This window comes from Myodes glareolus, chromosome 17 (genome assembly GCF_982192425.1).
Source record: "Myodes glareolus chromosome 17, mMyoGla1.1, whole genome shotgun sequence".
Taxonomy (NCBI): Eukaryota; Metazoa; Chordata; class Mammalia; order Rodentia; family Cricetidae; genus Myodes; species Myodes glareolus.
Genome location: NC_142042.1, coordinates 28,715,914 through 28,730,804, shown reverse-complemented (window position 1 = coordinate 28,730,804; position 14,891 = coordinate 28,715,914). Strand labels below are relative to the sequence as shown.

General features: G+C 42.1%; 1 long non-coding RNA gene and 1 pseudogene across 3 annotated transcripts; one reads left to right on the top strand and one right to left on the bottom strand.

Annotated features, from left to right (window-relative positions):
• Positions 1 to 678: 678 nt before the first annotated feature.
• On the bottom strand, positions 679 to 13,072 carry LOC125414790 (uncharacterized). Of its 3 annotated transcripts, XR_014997587.2 has the most exons (4): positions 12,954 to 13,072; positions 12,394 to 12,458; positions 1,749 to 1,937; positions 679 to 1,315 (listed from the first exon to the last, which is right to left on the bottom strand). It is a non-coding gene; the product is annotated as an uncharacterized LOC125414790 (long non-coding RNA). The 3 variants fall into 3 exon arrangements; XR_007236374.3 differs by lacking the exon at positions 679 to 1,315 and having other exon boundaries at positions 1,385 to 1,937; XR_014997586.2 differs by lacking the exons at positions 679 to 1,315; positions 12,954 to 13,072 and adding an exon at positions 12,742 to 12,929 and having other exon boundaries at positions 1,385 to 1,937.
• Positions 8,255 to 10,037, top strand: LOC148119346 (T-complex protein 1 subunit zeta pseudogene; annotated as a pseudogene).
• Positions 13,073 to 14,891: the final 1,819 nt, after the last annotated feature.

The following is a 14,891-nucleotide window of genomic DNA, read 5'->3' as shown; positions in this document are numbered from 1 at the left end:
GTTTTATTTTTATTTATTTTTCAAAATAAGGTTACTTTGTGTAGCTCTGACTGTCCTGGAACTTGCTCTGTAGATCAGGCTGGCCTCAAACTCAGAGATCTACTTGCCTCTCTCAGGAGTGCTGGGTTTAAAGGTATGCATCACCACCACCTGGCAAGATAGGGTTTTAGCTCTTGTAGACCAGGCTGGTCTCAAACACACAGAGAGATCTGCCTGTCTCTGCCTCCCGAGTGCTGGAATTAAAGGCACGCACCACCACTGCTTGGCTAAGACAGGCTATTTTTAAAATGTGCTTTCTTAATTCCCAATGTTCTTCTTGTGTCTAAAAGACTTTTGGGGAGCAGTAATGAAGAGGATAATGGCTAATGTTTACTGGCATGGTCTCCTTTATTCTTCCTCACATCCTCTTGGGGTACAAAGACATTCTTATCTCTGACTCACCCATGGGGAAGTAGAGGTTTATAAACAGCAAGTGACTTGTACAGGAGTTACAACCCAGTCCCTAGCCTGGTTCCAAAGTCACGCTCCCAGTTGTGAGGTTACAGGTATAGACTACTTCCAGGCAATTCTGGCTCTGTAATCGTGGAGCACTGTTAACATTGTTATTACTAGCACATCCTGTCAACAGATCCTAATTTTTTTCTTTTTTTCTTTGCTGGCACGTCTTTCCAGTAGATTATACAGTGAACATTTTTCAGGATTTGGAAGCAGGATGAACTAATGGAGTGTTCCTCCCACGGATGTTCTGTAAAATGCAGGTAGGAGGAGACCCCTGTGAGGCAAAGCCTCTTTGTGCTCAAGCAATTGTAGAGAAGGCCTTGATCGTTGATCCCGGTGGAGAGGCTGCCTCCCTGAAATGGTGCTTGAGAAGGGATCCTGAGTGAGGAAGGCAGCTGTGGACACCATGGAGCTCCTTTCCCCGGGCTTTTCCCATGTTTACTTAGAGCTCCTGGTGAGCTCAGAGTGCTCTTGAGCAGTGGGAATGACTTGCGGCTGTAGGAGCTCATTTTCCTTCTCAGATTTTACCTGTAGCTTTGTCCTTACACATTCCTGTTCTCACCTCACAGCCACTGACATGGAATAAAAAGAGTTCGTCTCTCAGTGCAGCTCCAAACTTTTCCCAAGCTCCAAATTATTACTATTATCCTTCATCTGACTTTTTCCTTTTTGAGACAGGGTCTCTCTAGGTATTTCTGGTATTCACTGTGTAGCTCAGGCTGGCCTTGAACTCCCAGTCGCCCACCAACTATTGAATGCTGGGGTGAAAGGCACGCGCTACCACACCTTCATTCAACATTCTCTGTTTGAATGGGGCCTGTGCAGCAGGAAAGAAGTTCCGGAAAAAGAAGAAATTTCGCAATTAAAATCTACTATGCAAACCATAGCATTTTATAGATCTTTATTTGCTGATGGTCATCACATAATTTATATAAGTAATGTATAAATATTTAGTGATTTCTATTTGGAAATAAAGCTGACTTTATTTTGAAAGAATCATGTGCCCCTTGGAATAAAAATAGGTGTGTATAATGATAAAAAAAAAAAAAGAATGGGGCCTGTGGACGGCCATGTGGTGTGGAGGCTGGACTAACCAGGAGATAGAAGTTGGTGGGAGAGACAGTTTTATTCAAGTCTGGACTTAGAGAAATGGGATAGAGGCTCTCCCAGAGCAAAGTGCCTTGGAAACAGGAAGCATCCGGGACTTTATATGATAGGTGAAAGATCGTGCACTTGAGACAAGCATTTACCCTCCAGGACAGCATCATCTTTGAAAGGTTTGTATGGCAGAGATCATCTCTATCTTTTCCTCTGAAAACCAGCTGCAGGGCTGATCCTCTTGGCCCCTGTTGGCATGCAGGTTTTGCAGGTGGAAAAACGTTGACAGGCAGAGGAACGAGGAAGTCTCATAAGTTTCGTTTCCTATGGTTTAGATCAGTCTGTTGTAAAGGCAAATGGTTAGTACGGGTTAGATTTGAGAAGAGGAGACAGGGTCAGCTGGGCTTTGTCTGCCTGACACGGCAGAGTCCAGCAAAGGACCAGCTGTGTCTGCACTGGTTCCTGTTTATAAACTCCTTTTCATTTTTCTCTCTGATTGAAATCTTCTTTGTTACATTCTTAAGTCCCATCAGAATTCCCATGAAGTTCTGCTTACAGCATTCTAGGACTTTCCTAGAAGGCTCTCCCTTCAAACTCTCCCAGATAAGTGCCAGAAACCAGTGCCAAACACTTGAGGACCAGCGCGTTAGTGACGGCAATGACCTCACTTCTCGTATTCCAATTTTCTATGTTAGTTACCCTTGCGATATTGTGACCAAAAAGCCTAAGAGAATTTTTTTTTTTTTTGCTGGGTTCAGTCCTTCCTCGATTGCAATACCCCATGTACTTGGGTCTTCACCTCCTGGTAGATAAGAAACAGAGAATGAAGAACGGACCAAGGAGCAGAATAACCATCAAAGACTTGCCTACGGGAAGCAACTTTCTCCAACAAACCTCACCTCCTAAAGTTTTCAGAGTATCTCTAAAGAACACCACTACTAGCTGGGGACCCCGTGCTCAACAAGTGAGCCTCTGGAGGAGACTTCATGGTTAATTCATCACATATTTCCACATAATTTTCTTTTAAATAAACACATTAACATAGGAATAACTTTATAAGGCAACAGCTTCATTTATCTGAGATGTAGTATTGTTATCGGGTCAGTGAATGAATCCTGAAGTCTACAAACATATTTTCTTTTTTTTTTCTTATCTAAAAAGCCTGTTTGGAACACAAACTTTGTTGAAATTCTTGAAAATGTAATTTAGTATCATCAAAAGACAAAATTAACATTTGGTTTAAAGATTTTTTTTAAAAGATTGTTTACTATGTACACAATCTGCCTGCATGTACACCTGCATGGCAGAAGATGGTGTTAGATCTTAATACAGATGGTTAGCCACCATGTGGTTGCTGGGGATTGAACTCAGGAGTCTGGAAGCGCAGTCAGTGCTTTTAACCTCTGAGCCATCTCTCTAGCCCCAGTTTAAAGATCTTTAATTGGCTTCTGTTTCCGATTCTAAAATCAGGAGAAACTCCATTCCCCATGAAAGACTATGTGTTCTGGTGAACTGAGCAGAAAAATAAAAATAAATAAATAAATATAGAAGGGTTTCTTAAAAACATCAGAAAGGGGGGGAGGAACTTAAACTTCCCACAGGGCAGGAAACCCTGACTGCTCTAGGGGATGGAGAGGGAGGAGGAGAGGGAGTGGGGGGAGTGGGAGGGTGTTGGAAGGAGGGGCTGAAATGGAAACTTTTATAATTTAATAAAAAAAATAAAATTAAATTTAAAAAAAACATCAGAAACAAAAGCCAAAAGATGAGTGAAAATTTCTAAGCCATTTCCTTCTAAGGGAGGGATATGGAGACAGAACAATAGGAACCCAGCTGACTGAACATCAGGTTACCTCAGGTTACTTTGCTTTCTGCAGAGAGGAATGCTTTGAGAACTCCATTATCATGCCGACTGGAACCAGTCTGTTTGGAAACTGTGTTCTTTTTAAACCATATTTCTTGAAAGTTCAAATAGCAAATTAGTTCTGGTTTGGTGCACAGAGCTTAGGGATGGTGACTTTATTCCAGTTTTCAGATTGGTCTATTGATGCCAACTTAAGGAGATTAGCTCAAAATGATGTCCTATTATAATATTGATTTGATGGCACCCACATTAAACTTCAGCAATAAAAGATTTAAAGTGATGACAGTATCAGCTATGAATATTATTAATTTTCACTTACTCGAGATTGGAAACATTCATATTTTATAAGATAAAGTAACGTCATTATCTCAAGCTATAATATTTTCATATTAGTACTCACTGAAAAAAAATCAAAATAAATTAATAGTTTCAACATTTAGTACTGTTTCTTCAAATGCATGGTTATTTCCTAGATTTCCCTGATCCTCACATGATTAAAACTGTATAAATCTCTACACTCCTGCCTTCTGAAAGATGCTACTTGTCTTACATGCTGTGGGCAGTCTGAGGCCTTTCATAGACAGACCCTTTAAGGACTGGTAATGAAACAACTATTTAATTAATCATGCCTGCTTGCTGATATGTCCATAAGGTTCTCCAAACAACAGACTTCTAAGTGGTTTTTTAGTTCATTAACACATTGAAATGTAAAGAACGTGGCACACAGAGAGAAAGCGCAGCCCTGTGCCCAGCTGCCTTGGTGTTCCTCACGTGTCTCTTGCACTATATAATGATCTAATAAATGAAATTAAAGTGTTGTCCCGAGGGGGAAAGAAAAAAGAATTGGTAATGAAAACCTTTTAAAGATATCCCTATAAGCCCCTAGAGAATATTGGTGGTTATGTTCTATTATGTGGAAACCAGAGACTCTCAGGGTGTAATTAAAGTTATCATTATGGTTTACAAAGATATTGACACTCCAATTAGTATGTGTGTGACCTTAGAAATAGCATCTTGGACTGGGCATGATGCTACACACATATAATCTCAGAATGTGGGAGGGTAACTCAGGACCCCAAGTTCAAAGCCAGTCTTAGCTCCACAGCAAGTTCAAGGTCACTGTGACAGTCATAGCAAGAGCCTGCTTTACAATGATGCTGTCTCCACCGCTATTAAATTTAATGCTCAAGGTCTTCTCTAGAGCAAAAGACAAGAAAAAGATATGAAAAAGATACTATGCTGTTTTGCCTTCACTGCCAACTTGAAGTGAAACAGTCATGAAAACCGCATCTGGGTACGTCTACGTGGGTACTTCCAGAAAGGCTGAACTAAGCAGCAATCTCCCCAGAGTTTGGGACGCACTATGCTGTGGGCTGGGGTCCTAGACTGAATGCCTCTGTTTGCTGACTGCAGATGCAGTGTAGCTGGATATTTCACACTCCTGCCACCATGCCTTCCCCACCATGATGGGCTGTATTCTCAAAGGATGAGCCAAACAAACTCCTCCTTCCACAAGTTGCTTTTGTCGCGTATTTGGTCACAGCAACACTAACAGCAAAGGGAACTAATATAGAATATAAATTGGAAAGAAAGACATCTAATTGTTCCTTATTCGAAGATGGCTTGATCCTCTACTTAAAAAAATCCTTAAAGACTCCACCAGAAAACCCTTAGGCAGCTGTGCTTCAGGCAGGGGATTAATATCTAAGGTGTATAAAGAACTACAAAAATTTAAGGACCAAAAGAATCACCCTGAATTAGTCGATCGGAAGATACACTAATGACCTGAGCAGGCAGCTTTACAGAGCAATAGATGTGGCTCATAAACCCTTGAAAAGGTGGTAAAGAGTCACAGCTGACAGGAAAACGCAAATCCAAACTGCCTTGAGAGTTCATTTTACCTCAGGTGCTCTGGGTTCGAAATTCTGTTCAATTAAATCAGCCAAAACCAGAAAGAAATACCCCATGTCAGAGGCTGGACATGGCTCAGCAGTTAAGAGCACTTGCTACTCTTGCAGATGACCGGGGTTCTGTTCTCAGCACCCATATGGTGGCTCACAGCTGTTGTAGGAACCTTTATGGAATTCCGATACAGTGAGGAGAAACAAGAGATGTCACCCGTGGACTGAAGCCAGATAGCTCCCAAAAGACCTCGAATGTGAGTCTAGTTTGTATTCTCATTTTCTCCTCTAAAACAACAAGGTGGAGTGGGCAAGCAAGCAATCTTACAGCTTCTTGACAGTCACCAGGCTGTTACGGGCAGTGGCCCATAGGCTCAGCTATTTCTCCAGGCCATTCGGTTTCAGGTCGCAAGTGAAGTCACGCTTAGCAAATAAGCAGTACAGTCTGTACTTTAAGTAAATAAACTTTCTAAATAAATCAGTCTCTAATAATTTTTTCCACCTTATTCTCCTTCACAGTCATCCTTCAGTCTAGTTCCAGGGAAGCAATGACCTCTTCTGATCTCATAGGCACCAGGTAAGGATGTGGTACCCAGACACATAAGCAAACAAAACATTCATACACATAAGATAAAAAAGAACAAAAACAACTTTAAAGGCTGGATGCAGTAGTGGCATGCATCTTAAATCCCAGGCCTTGGGTGGCCAAGGCAGGCAGATCTCTGTGAGTTTGAGGTCAGCCTGGTTTATATAGTGAGCTCCAGGCTAGCCAGGGCTACATAGTGAAACCTGTATAAGAAACAAACAAACAAAATATCACGTTTTTCTCCCATATGCAGAACGTTGGCTTAAAATTTTATGTGTCTATGGGTGTATGTCCATGTAATTACGTATTCACATGTGTGTATTTGCAGGTCACAAAATGAGAAATAAGAGGGACCTGACAATCTTAAGAAAATGGGATAGGGTAACTGAATATACGAAATTGAAAAGTGGAAGGGATACTAACTGAAGGAAGAATGGAAACCCACAGGAAATGGGAAGATAAATGAGAATAAAAGTACAATGTGAAGATGCCATGATGAACCACATTTCACTGTACGCTAACCTAAAAACTAATAAAAAGAAAGAAAGAAAGAAAGAAAGAAAGAAAGAAAGAAAGAAAGAAAGAAAGAAAAATAGAAAAACAAACTGGCACTTCTGCACATGCCCACTCAGACCAGAGAGACTAGGGCTACATCTAGCTTCAATCAAGCTTCACACCTCACCTGCCTAAGCTACCTTCTGATTGGTTTAATCAAGAACTAAATGGCCAACGGCTAGGCAGGAGAGGATAGGTGGGACTTCCAGGCAAAGAGAGGAACTCTGGGAAGAATCTGAGAGAAGGGGAATTCACCAGCAAGAGGCTGAAGAAATCAGACATATTGTATGGAGGAGAGGTAACCAGCCCCATGGCAGAACATAGATGGGTTAATTTAAGTTTTAAGAGCTAGTTAGGAATAAGCCTAAACTAAGGCCAAGTTTTCATACTTAATAAGAAGTCGTCCCGTCATTATTCTGGAGCTGGCAGTCCAAAGAAAGTCTGACTAGAGAGGGACTGTGAAATGCTATTTTCTGAATGTGGCTCAGTCAATGAAGTTATGGCTTACAGAAGTTGTGGCTGCCTGCAATGGACCCCCATAAATGTACCTATCAAGAGTTAGTCAAGCTCAAGTAGACACTCATGGATTCGTATCCCTCCCTGCTGAACTCCTGGCTACTGATGAGTTCTCACGTGGCTAGAGCCATGGTCTTCAGTTGCAATCCTGGTTAAACTTAATGGATCTGAAAAAAACAAAGACATGAATTGTGAAAGGGGTATGTGGGGGAAAGATTGGAGGTGGTGATTAGAGGGTAGGACTACAGCAATTAGAATGCATTTTATACATGTATAAGATTGTCAAAGAACAAATTAAATCACAGTTATGTTTTAAAGACATCCTGTCAGAGGGAAGGGTGAAGGTGATATAAATATAGTGCTCATGTACAAGATTCTCAAACAAATAAAATTATTACAAATTGATTTGCTTTTTTTTAGATGTATTTATTTTGGGGTATGAATGTTTTACCTGCACATATGTATGTGCATCACACTCATGCCTTCTTCCCATAATGGTCAGAAGAGGGCATTGGATCCTCTGGAACTGGAGTTAGATAGTTATGAGCTGCTTGTGTTAGAAATGGAACCTGAGAAACAATTGGTCTTAACCACTGAGCCATCTCTCCAGTCCCTAGTTACATTTCTTCACTCACTTATTCCATTATTCTCCATGACTTAATTAACTTAGAAACATGCAATTGCCATTAACTTTGTGCTAGACACGGCAATGGTGTTAATAAAATATTTTTCACTATGAGGGTAAGTAGGAACCAAGAAAGGGTAATTGATTCAATATACATATCTATTTTATTATCTAATGAACTTTCATCAACCAATAATACATAACTTTTTGAGTCATTAATACACAAAATAAATAACATAAGTCTGAAGTTGAAAAGCCTTTGGATAAGTGAAAAAAAGCAATATACAGCACAGCACTGACACAAAGCAAGAGACTGCGAAAGGCCTCTAAGGGTAAGAGCCATCTGAGGGACTCATAAGCTGTCTTTGTCAGGGTTGTTATTGCTGCAATGAAACACCATGATAAAAGCAAGTTGCTGTGGGATAACCCTTCTGTATGCTTTGGATATATTTTACTTTCTTTGGTTGATAATAAAACTAATATAATGCTCTGGTCTATAGCTAGGTGAGAAAGTCAAACTAAATACAGGGGAAAGAAGGGTGGAGTCAAGAGTGATGTAACCCAACCACACAAGAAAGAAGATGCTAGCAGATTGGTAAAATCCATGTCCAGAGCTAGGCCAACCATGGAGGTGGTGAAGACCCTCAACCCTAAAGCCGAGGTGGCCCGGGCGCAGGCAGCGCTGGCAGTGAACATCAGCGTGGCACGGGGCCTGCAGGATGTTCTGAGGACCAACTTGGGACCTAAGGGCACCATGAAGATGTTTGTTTCTGGTGCTGGAGACATCAAGCTTACCAAAGATGGCAATGTGCTGCTTCACAAAATGCAAATTCAACACCCAACAGCCTCCTTGATAGCGAAAGTAGCTACAGCCCAGGATGACATAACGGGTGATGGCACCACATCCAATGTGCTCATCATTGGGGAGCTGCTGAAACAGGCGGACCTCTACATCTCCGAGGGTCTTCACCCCAGGATAATAACCGAAGGCTTTGAAGCTGCAAAGGAAAGGGCACTCCAGTTTTTGGAACAAGTGAAAGTAAGCAGAGAGATGGACAGAGAAACACTCGTTGATGTGGCCAGAACATCTCTGCGAACTAAAGTTCATGCTGAACTTGCAGATGTCTTAACAGAGGCTGTGGTGGACTCCATTTTGGCCATTAAGAAAAAAGATGAGCCCATTGACCTCTTCATGGTTGAGATTATGAAGATGAAACATAAATCTGAAACTGACACAAGCTTAATCAGAGGGCTTGTTTTGGATCATGGAGCACGACATCCTGATATGAAGAAAAGGGTAGAGAATGCCTACATCCTCACATGCAACGTGTCTTTGGAGTATGAGAAAACAGAAGTGAATTCTGGATTCTTTTACAAGAGTGCGGAGGAGAGAGAAAAGCTAGTAAAAGCTGAAAGGAAGTTCATTGAAGACAGGGTTAAAAAGATAATAGAGCTGAAAAAGAAAGTCTGCGGTGACTCAGGATTTGTTGTCATTAATCAGAAGGGGATTGACCCCTTTTCCTTAGATGCCCTTGCAAAAGAAGGCATTGTGGCTCTGTGTCGGGTCAAGAGGAGAAAAATGGAGAGGCTGACACTTGCTTGTGGTGGAGTGGCTCTGAATTCTTTTAATGACCTGAATCCTGAATGTTTGGGACATGCAGGTCTTGTCTATGAGTATACCTTGGATGAAGAGAAGTTCACCTTTATTGAGAAATGTAATAATCCCCGTTCTGTCACATTGCTGGTTAAAGGACCAAATAAGCACACGCTGACTCAAATCAAGGATGCTATAAGAGATGGCTTGAGGGCTGTCAAAAATGTCATTGATGATGGCTGTGTTGTCCCAGGTGCTGGTGCAGTAGAAGTGGCAATGGCAGAAGCTCTGATTAAATACAAGCCCAGTGTGAAGGGCAGGGCTCAGCTTGGAGTCCAGGCATTTGCAGACGTCTTGCTAATTATTCCCAAGGTTCTTGCACAGAACTCTGGTTTTGACCTTCAGGACACACTAGTTAAAGTTCAAGGTGAGCATTCAGAATCAGGTCAGCTAGTAGGTGTGGACTTGAACACAAGTGAGTCAATGGTGGCAGCAGAGATGGGTGTGTGGGATAACTACTGTGTGAAGAAGCAGCTGCTTCACTCCTGTACTGTGATTGCCACCAACATTATCCTGGTTGATGAGATCATGAGAGCTGGGATGTCCTCTCTGAAAGGTTGAAGAAGTCTCCCTGTCGCTGCATCTGTGATACTACAGGATGACATGGGGAAATGGTCATTTTTATCCAAGTGTCAAGTGATTTGGAAAAGAATTTTTCTCTTCCCGGTTGAAGAAAAGGGAACAGGACATTTGGCACCTATTCAAATTATAATACTGTAAAAAAAATTTTCACTGAGTGTATGCATAAAGCGAACACACTGAACAAGAAGTTTCCCACTACAATGATACAAAATTACATATTAAAAAAAACCATGTCCATGTGGCAAAAGATAGATTAGTAGAAATGGGTTTATTTAAATGTAAGAGTTAGCTAGTAATAAGCCTGAGCTATTGGTCAAGCATTAATAATTAATATAAGTCTCTGAGGGATTATTTAGAAGTGACTGTGGGATAGGGCAGGACAGAGAAACCTCTGATTACAACAATTTGGGGGAGAAGGGTTTATTTGGCTCACACTTCTATATCAAAGATCATCACAGAAGGAAGTCAGGACAGGAGCTTACATAGGGCAGAAATCTGAGGCAGAAGTCAACGCAGAGGCCATGGAAGGGTATTGCTTACTGGCATGCTTACTATGGCCTGCTTTCTTATAGAAACCAGGACCACCAGCCCAGGAATGGCACCACCCATAAAGGACTGAGTCCTCCCTCATCAATCAGTGATTAAGATCCTATAGTTGGATCTTGTGGAAGCATTTTTCAGTTTAGAGTTCCTCCTTTCAGATAACCCTAGCTTGTGTCAAGTAGACATAAAATTAGCCTGCTCACCAGCCAAAGCCATAGGTCTCAGTGGCACAACTACAAAAACACTAAGTCCTGCCAACAACCTCAATAAGCCTGGGAATAATTCTTTCCCAAAGGCTCCAGTTAGAAGAGCCCAACCCAGATGATACCTTGATTTTGAACTTAAATTCTGTGAGAAATCTAGCCAGTCTAAATTGCTAACCTAGAAATGTAACATGACACACATATAGATAGATGCCCTCAGAACCTGCGGGTTCTAAATCTTTACACTTAACCAAATGTGGCTCCAAACATCAGAAAAAGGCTGTACCTGTCTGTATACTGAGCATGCTCAATTTTTTTCTTGTCTTTCTTCCCTTGGCAGCTCAGAATAACAAGCAATTACATCATCCTGACATTCATTGTTCAGCATTATAAGTAATCAAGAGATCATTTGCAGTACACAGCAAAATGTGCGTAGGTTCTGCATAAATACTTCCTTGCTTTGCAGAATTGACATGAACAGTCACAGGGTTTGTTATTTGTGGGCGTCAAAGCAGATCTATCATGGATCTGGAGGGATGGCTGTAATTTAAGTCATTGTTTGAGGTAATTTCTTATGTGGCCATAGAAACACAGCCCTGTACTCCACAGCTAGTGAGCTGATGTTTAGAGCGACTCCTCTAAGTGTTTCCTATAAAAAACAATGGCATTGTATTGCTCTGTTGTTGCCTCAAAGCAATAAAGATAAATTCACAGTGGAAAATTACATGACATCTGTGGACCAAGGGCCATATAACAAACAGACAACAAACAGGGCATCCTGTCCCAGAGTGGAACAGACAATAGAGGAACTCAAATATAGTAAGTAGAGCTACAAGGACTAGGAAGATTGTTGGGAGCAGAAAGTGGGGGCGAGAGGCAATGGTAGAGCTATTTAGCAATATTGAAGAGCAAATAACTGTGGGAATTCAAGCCTAGAAACGGGCATGGTTCTACCAGGCTGCCTGGGCTGATGTTCTGTTAACCCTGTGAGAATGGATCTTCAAGGGCATGGAAATTATTGTCAGAAGCTTTGAAAGTTTGAAAATGAAAGGCAAGAAATGCCTTCAGAGCGATACAATCGGAGTTTTCTCTAAGCTTAGCTTTCGAGAATAAGAATTCCTTCGCTGAAAAGATTTCTCAGCGCTCACTGTGCAAGCATGAGTATCTGAGTTCAAATCCCCAGAGCCTATGTAAAATCCAGCAATGGGTGGCTTGTACCTAGAGCCCTAGTGCTGGGGAGGGGAGACTGTCAGGTCCCAGGAGCACCTTGGTCAGTCCATCTAGCTGAATCTGCATGCTTCAGAGTCAGTGAAAGAGTCTGTCTTTGAAAAAATAATACAGTAGAAAGAGATTCCCAATGCTGACCTCCAGACTCAACACAGAGAAGCACCCATGTATCCACGTATAGAGTATACACCCACACACGTTCACACAAGCACACACATGCACACACGCACGTAACCAGAATAAGAATTCTCAAACTGTGTAGTGGCGCGTATGGATAAGCACAGTATTCAGAAGATCAGAGCAAGTAAATTGTGAGTTTAAGGTCAGTCTGGACTACATAATAAGTTCAAGGCCAGCCCGGGCTACACAGTGAGAACCTGTTTCAGAAACAAAAAATAGCAACAATAAAAAAAGAAATTCTTTAGGAAGTAAGATTATACTTAATTCATTTCCCCTTCCTGAATATACCACTGTGTTACATAAGCCCATGAGAAATGTGTGGAAAGTGACAGGTAAACCTTTATCTTGCTCTGTAGCACAGTACCTGATGTAGACTTCAATTCCTGGGTGGATCTGCAGCCACCGTTCCTCAGGAAGGCTCTCTCAGAGCTGGGGAAGTCAGAGGAGGTCGGATAAAGCAATCAACCGGGATAACCAGCTGACCCAAGTGAGGCCTCTGTTCTCTCCACAGTGCTCGCCCCAGCCCAGATCTGAGGGCCCCAGGAAGGACCCAGCATCTCTACAGCTGGCCAAGCTCTCCTTATCCACTTCTCTAGCTACAGGAGAGACACCAGGTCCTGTGACAGAATGTTCCTAGTGATCTATCTAGTGCCACCAGCAGGCCCAAGCAAAAAGCCAGTCAGGCGGTGGGAGTAAGGCACCAAGTACAAACCTAGGACAGGAAGCTGTTTAAGGAGCTCTGGGATCTGGTTCAGTACCAACACTATTGGCATTTCTTACTCTCTCTCTCTCTCTCTCTCTCTCTCTCTCTCTCTCTCTCTCTCCTACCTTCAAGTAACATTGAGCTCTGTGCTTTTCTTTCTAGGGACACCTTCCTAGAGACTTGATCCCTTAACTTGCAACTCTCAAACGTTCACCTCTTACCTCGATTCTTCCGATGCTATAAATAGAGTTTTCCGGTCTCTCCCTCACCTCTAATCGCGCCATCTTAATTGCTTATGTGCTTGGACATTGCTCTTTGAAGTCCCAATTTTAAACGTTGCTAAACATTTACTATGAAGCAATCAAGGTTTGGCTAGATAAAGATGAATAGGAGAGATAGCGTTGAAGTTGGAGGAGGAACTTTATGGGATATTCCAGCCACTAAGAACAAGAATCTGGACTTTGACATTAGAGAAAATGAGATTTTTATCTTGTCAAACTAGCACTGTTTGGGCACCCTCTGGTACTTAGAACTGAATCTAATTATAGATAAAATGTTGGTTTCTGTGGGCTGTAAAATAACAATGGTTAACATTAAATGATTATTTCTTTACAGTCAGTGTTCCAGAATGGTTACTTCATTTCATGTGCACTTAGGACAGACAAGAAAATCCCTTCAAAGAAGGTCTTTCCAACATGGCCAGTTTCTAGAAAGGTCTACTTTTATGCTATGTTAAGAATTTGTAAAATCAAAACACCTTAGGTCGATTAAAAGAATACAATTGTTTTGATAATTCAGGCTCATCACCATTTTCAATAGGCCTTCGCCCCATTAGTCTAAGAATAGATTAAAATCCTTCCAAAAATCAGAGCCCCTTACACTTCCTGTAAATTAAGCTTTCCTACTGTGTCTGTTCTCCATCGAGGGACTACACACCCTCACTCTCCCAGGTCCCAAACCTCAATAAGAACAAAACAGACTTTTCCCCTCGCTAACATCTATCCCCACCTAGACAGTTACCTTCTCCCGAGGAGTCTCCTTTCCTGGCATTGGCTAGAGCCACTTTGTTCTTCCCTATTCCAGGCTGTTATTCTAGCTGAGGCCTTATCACCTTGTACCTAGCAATATTCTCCTGATCGCTGCTGTGATATGTGCTCCAACTTCCACCTTACCGAGTATCTTATTCTCCCAGCTCATGACCTACTCTGACCTGTGCCCACAGCATTTGGACATGGCCTTGGGAAGTCCCTTTCATTCTCCTCCTTGCTATTTCTCGCTCCTCCAATTTGACTATCTTTCCAGTCAATTCCAGAGTCTGCTAACTTAGCTGCTCAGTGTATGGGTCCCAAAGCGTCACCATTTCAAACCTCTGTAAGCATGTCGGCTCTATCTGATGCCCTGAACCCCTTTGATTGGCTGAGTTATCTCATAACCCTTAAATAAAAAGCTTCTTAAGGGGACAGCTTCCTCTCCGGTGTTTTTGAATTCCCTTGAGCTTAACACAGTGTTCGTAATAGAGCAAGTGCTGGGTCCAAATTGAGGAAACAGCACGGAAAGAATTACAGAATCTGGAAGCTTTGGAGTTCAGCTGTCTGAGGGGCAGTCTTTGCAAGTGTTTACAAAGTTCTTACCTTGAAAAGACAGACTTTAAGCCCAATGCACAGTCCCACCTCACTCTTGCTATTTCCAGTCTTGGTGGAGAACAAATTCCTGGGCTCCATTCTAGAGAGAAGATGAAGTCCTTCTTTGCCTCTTGGTTACATTTAAAACAAGGAAGTGCTTTGGTAGAACAGATATGACACGAGACAGTTCCTTCCCGACACTTTTGGTGGTTTGTTTTTTGAGACAGGGCTTTTCTGTAGCTTTGGAGCCTGTCCTAGACTAGCTCTTGTAGACCAGGCTGTCCTCAAACTCACAGATGTCTGCCTGCCTCTGCCTCCCAAGTGCTGGGATTAAAGGCATGTGCCACCACCATCCAGCGCCTTCCCGATACTTCTAATATAATGGCAGTCATCAACCAACTGAGTGGAGCCCTCAGACTGCTCTCAGGTTAGACCATTGGATAATGAGTCAGAATTCACCATCCCTAGCCAGCCTAGAACAGATGGGTACAGAGAAGCAGACAGATGTCACTACAGGCGGAGTTAGGTACGGGCTGG